The sequence below is a fragment of the Suncus etruscus genome, chromosome 8, assembly GCF_024139225.1.
Source record: "Suncus etruscus isolate mSunEtr1 chromosome 8, mSunEtr1.pri.cur, whole genome shotgun sequence".
NCBI classification, from domain to species: domain Eukaryota; kingdom Metazoa; phylum Chordata; class Mammalia; order Eulipotyphla; family Soricidae; genus Suncus; species Suncus etruscus.
In genome coordinates this window covers 7,348,114-7,354,113 of record NC_064855.1, presented here as the reverse complement: position 1 = coordinate 7,354,113, position 6,000 = coordinate 7,348,114, and positions in this window count along the sequence as shown.

Here is a 6,000-nt window from a genome sequence, read left to right as displayed (position 1 = left end):
AGGGGTCTTGGGAACTGGATAGTAGGTGTAACCTTACCTGCTAGACCCTCCCATTCCTGGGAGGGGTCTGGGAAATGTTTTATAAGGCTTGGACCAAGGGAATTCGGCCCTTTTGGCTTTTGGCCCTTTTGGCTCTTTGCCCGTTCTGCGCTGCTGGGCGCTCTGGCTTTTGGGTTTCTGTGTTCTGGTCTTTGACCAGCATGGAGCCCAAAGGGAAGATGGCTGAAAGGAGTTTAGATGCAGGGCCAAGAATAACTAGTGCTTAAAAGGTTATGAGATAGGCCACACACATGTGGTGAATAGGGCATGAATAAAGTTAATGCTTCCTGAAGCCTGCATGTGAGTGAGTCTTGATTACGCCGATTACCTGGGCCTGGAATCCGCCAGCTGGATGGGGATGAAGCCACGTGGCTGGGGCCTAAGCACAAAGGCCTCCATCCACCGCCATCCAGCCCCATTGTTATTTATTTTATGCAACAATAAATAAATAAAAAATACAGGGGCCAAATGTTTATTTTGGATGCAGTTAGCCTTGTTTGAATTCTAGTTACCATGTGCTATCCAGAACCCTGCCAGGAGTGATCCCTGACCATGGAGTCAAGATAAATCCTAAGTATTATTGGGTATGATCCAAATCACCCTGCACCCTATATAAGAAAAAAAATGGTATAAAAACAAAAAAAAACATTAAAGTACAGAGGTAAAAGAGGCATATAGTAACAATTAGGAAAAAGAGTAAGGTGTAAATTATATATTGAAAGATATAAAATTCAAATATATTAATGATCATAATAAATATAAGCAGACTAACTTTAACAGGGAAAATTAATAATTTGTATTTTATTTAGAAAGGCCAGGAAACTAATTGAATTCTTTTTGTTTCTATTCAAACCTATTTGAATAGAATCTATTCTATTCTAATATTCAAATTTATTTAAATTGAATATTTTGTACCAAGCATAATTGTCAAAATGAAAGAATAAAATTTCAAATAATCATAAGTATGTAAAATGTGCATTGTTAATAAAAAGTTATTTGGCATAGAAAGGCTTTGTATATAATACAAGTGGATTTGTTTGGTTTTTGATTGGGGTCTATACCTGGCTGTGCTCAGAGTCTATACCTGACTGTGCTGAGGTATCACTCTGGTAAGAGTTGGGGCACATGTGAAGTGCATGGGTCATACCCAAGTTGGATCAGGCAAGTCCGTGGCCCTCTGTTCTCTCACTCCAGGCCCTAAAACACAAATCTAACTTTAATTAAGACTTATGCTTCTAAACATAGACTTATGCCTTCTAAACTTATAGTCTCCTAATAAAATAACCCAAATCATTACTAATGAGTTGATTTAATGAGGACTCTAAAAGATATTATTGATGAAATGTAAATGGCACAGTTGAGAGAGTAATATACTTAAAGTTCAACAGTCTCATATAATACAATTTATTATCTTTACATAATTAACAAGTCTGATTACAGTCTTTGAAGAAACATTTCAAAGATCTTTAATATTATTTTAATTTTAGTAGAATAAACTACTAGAAAATTATAACTTTAAGAAAATAAAGTGTAGTATGTTGTGTAATGAAATATTACATAACTCTAAAAGGATGAATTCTATCTGTACATGGTTGGATAGTTGAATCTTCAAAGATATAACTAAAAAATCTGAAATAGAAATTTTAATTTAATTAAAATTAATCAGAGTAAACTGGAGATGTGTCATGTGATTCTTTTATATATTTCAAAAACAAATGAAGTAAATGTATTATTTAGATGTAAGGAAACAGAGACTCTTATGGCCCCTGGTCAGCCATAAGCCAGTACTCTCCCTTTAAGGGTGAAGACGTCAGTTACCAGTGCTCGCCCCTTGTAACTGCCTCTGGAGGGCAGTTGACTTATGAGGGGATATATAAAGCTGGGGCTGAAGTGCTAGCTGCCATTGCCCTCTGCAGGATTACTCCTGCTGGATGGTTGCTGCTGAAATTTTGGAGAAACTATTTATCAGGCTTCCTGCTCCTGTTGCTTTTTGCTGCCTTTGCTACTGTTTACCCCTTTGTATGGCCCTTTCTCCAGCTGACTCCTTGCCCTGGTCCCAACCTTGGCACCCTTTTTCCTGGCCTCTCTGCTTTACCTATCCCTCAATTAAACCCTGTTTTAACCCTCTCTTGTTGGGGTCTTGACAATTAGGGATGGATACATATTTGAAAAACACTAAGAATTTTCCACATGAAGTGAAGATATACACTAAAATTAGTATAGAGCTTCCCTCAGTGTCAGGAAAATTGCAGAGAAGAAAAATAGTCAGATAAGGCTTATGCCTTACAACAGACTGTTGTATGTATCCAACCACGTACAGCAAAAATTCCTCCTCAGCATTGTTATTATCAGCAAAAATAAACCCATAAAATAATTCAGAAAATTGTCTTCCTTTGGAGGAAAATTCTCCTTCACCAAGAGGAAGGGTGCACCGGGAGGAAGGAAAGTGAGCAGGAGTTATGCAGAGCTTCTTGCACTGTGAGTCGTTGAGTGTGGGCAATATGCAATAAAATGTACAACTGAAAAACTGCAAGCATGTCTTTCCACCTAGATTTCTTTGTGATTAATAATCATGGACTTTTATTAATTAAAATTAATATTAAATCTCTTTAACTTATCCCAGGGTCATGCAAAACTTCTTAGTTGAAAAGAGGTGGGACTGGGAAAGTTTAAGGAGCCTGTAAGTAAAACCTGGGATCCTTGACCACAAAGAAATCACATTTTCTAGTCATTTCTGCTGACCACCCAGCCTCACAAGTGCCCAAGAAATTTGGAGAAAGGTGTAGACCTGTCAGAATACCTCTCCCTACCTCACCATGCATTTAAAGAACAATAAACCTTAACATTGGTGAGAAACTCTGCCCAGGAGCTAACTATTTATTCAGGGGTTATACAATTTGACTAAGAGTCTCTTTTTTGTACTATGCAACAATGAACATCTTCAAACAGTGCTTGTTTATCTTTCGAGTCCATATTCGGGGAGGCTGGCCTCATGGAGCATTTTTATCTAAAATCTGCAGAGCTGTAAGGCTATTTGCCAGAGATCTGAAGGGAAGGGAGATAATGTGGTGCCTTCATCCTGGAAGAGATAAAAAAGAATTTAAGAATTTATTCATTTTGGTTTTGGGGCCACCACCTGGCAATTCTCAGAGATCACTCCTGGCAGTGCTCAGGAAGCCAATATGAAATGTCAGGGATTGAACCCAGGTCTTCTGCATGCAAAGCAAATGTCCTGTCAACTGTACTATCTCTCTCTAGCCCCAATAACTTAAAATTGAAAGGTAAGTCAGACTCTGCCTTTCCATTTTATAATAAAATTCCCCTTTACACTTGGTCTTGTGAATGGATTTACTCTGTGCTCCTGGAAGGAGGGAGGGAGAGAGAGAGAGAGAGAGAGAGAGAGAGAGAGAGAGAGAGAGAGAGAGAGAGAGAGAGAGAAAGAGAGAGAGAGAGCGCCTAGCAGGCTGAGGTGCATGTATGTGTGTGTACATGCAGAATAATTCTCTGCTGATGTGAACCAATGGCTATATGCAACAATTATTCCCTTTCCTTCCCCGAATTTGAGGCTTTCAATTGTTTAAAGGGTTTGCTGACCTGGAACAGGCAGTTCAGTTGATCCAGGATTGGAGAAATCTTGCTGAAAAGAAGCAAACCAAAAAAAGATGCTTACTACGGATGTGTAGCAAATGGAACATTTGAAGCTACTAATTTAAACCTCTTGTATTTAGGGCACAGAATAGTCCATTAAAATTCCTTTTAGACTTTTTATGTCCTTCAATCTTCAGTCTTTCTCTCTTCTCTTTATTTCTATGAAGTAAGGTTGGAGAAGTAACTGCTTTAAATCAAACAGGCTGCTAATTTTTTTTTTCTAAATAAACATTGCTTAAAATATTTCTGTCTTTCAATGCCCTGGGTCATGGTGTTCTATTGAGTTCAGGCATGCTTCAGCCAATTTCCAAATGGTTTTCTTTCCCACTCTTTTTGGATCAAAATTCTAGGAAATGTATTTTTTACTCACTAGTCAATTACATACACCCTATGTTAAAAGTTTAGTACTAAAGTATAATAAATCTCACCAGAAGGAATGTGAGAATTTGAGCAGAATATATGACATAACGTGATGGAAAAGAGGCATGTGAATGAATGAACCTTAGTTATTTAATATTATCTCCCCAGTTTATTTTTTAAAGCATCAAAACACAATAAATCATTTTATTATGAAAAACTATTAAATAGAAAAATAAACCATACAAATGGTATAAATTACAATCACATTTAAATAAAGTTACAACATCACTTGTACTAACAAAGGTGGAATGGATAACTACATTAGTAGAATTAAGGGCACAGATTCTTATGCAAATATAAATCATATTTTTATACTATAAACATAACAAAATAATTTTATAAAATTAATTTTTTATTTTAAATATCTTTTTAATATAATTTTTATTTTAATCATAGTGGCTTACATATCATTCACAGTAATATTCCAGGTACATGTTAACATTGAATCAGGGAAATTCCCATCATCGAATTGTCCTCCCTCCACCTCCGTTCCCATCCTGCCCCCCCTATCCTCCACCCTCACCCCAGGGGCTTCTAGATTGAGTGCCCCCTCTGTGTCTAGTTTATTACTTAGTGATCTTATAACTGTTTGGTCATGGTACCTCCATTACTTCTCCCTCTAATTGGGAGGTGGGACTAGATAGTTCCAAGTTATGTGGTTTTGTTTGAGGAAGAGAAAAGTAATAAAATTCCCCAGTTTACTTAAATTTGTTTAAATAATTTAAATTTGAATGATCATTAAAGTAATTTATTATTTTATAATTTAAATTTATTTCCCAGTTTAGGGGCCTGGAGTGTTGATGCTAGAGGTAAGGCATCTGCCTTGCAAGCACTAGTCTAGGACGAACCAAGGTTTGATATCCTTGGGCATCCCCAAGCCAGGAGCAATTTCTGAGTGCATATCCAGGAGTAACCACTGAGCATCAAATAAGTGTGGCCCCCCTAAAATAAATTATTGCCCAGTTTATTTAAATTTATTTCCCTGATTACCTTACATAACAGTATATTTTGTTTTTACAATATCTGATATAAGTTTTTCTTTCCTAAACTACGCTTAGAAAGAATGCCTGTTATTAGGCAATAGATTATTAGCATAATGCACAGTTAGCATATTGAGTGCAAATTATAAAAATTATAAAATTATATATATAAAATTATATAAATATTATATATAATTATAAAAATTATAAAAAATTTTATTTAAAAAATCAAGGACAGTGAGATCATTACAAATTAAAACTAAAATTATATATAAAAGCTATCCCTATGTTAACATCAAATTTCTCCCATCACTATGCTTATCTAAAAAGTTGTGTTTGTTCATATATTATAATCTCATTCCTCCTGGATAGTTTTATTTTATAGGCTGGCCTTATAATTTTATAGTCTCACATATAGTTTTATTTTGCTCTCATTGTTCAGGTTCTGGCAGCCATATTCCAGGTATCTAAGCTGGCTACCCTATAAGCTTCTTGACTGCCTTTTCCATTAGTATAGCAGAACCTGTTACCAATAAGAATTGAGGAAGTGCAAATATTATCATATGTTATGAGAAAATGCAGTCATCACACCATACCAAACATTCTCATTCTGAGCTTCTGCATTTCTCACCCTTCATTTTAGAAACTTACTCATTTGATGAGTATTAAGTTTATTGCATGCATTATGCTCTTCATAAGTGTAGGCATTCACTATTCAGAACACAATCCCCCAAGTGTAACACCATTGTCCATGGCTGAGTTCTTTGCATTAGTCACTAACCTGTATTAAGCATCTTACTACTTGGATAATGCTTTCTTGGTGGGAAAAGTAACTTCCCTATTGAAGTCTGAGCTCAGGATACTTTATCCCTCATGGATTACTTTGTTTTTACCACATGTCTCTGCATTTTTC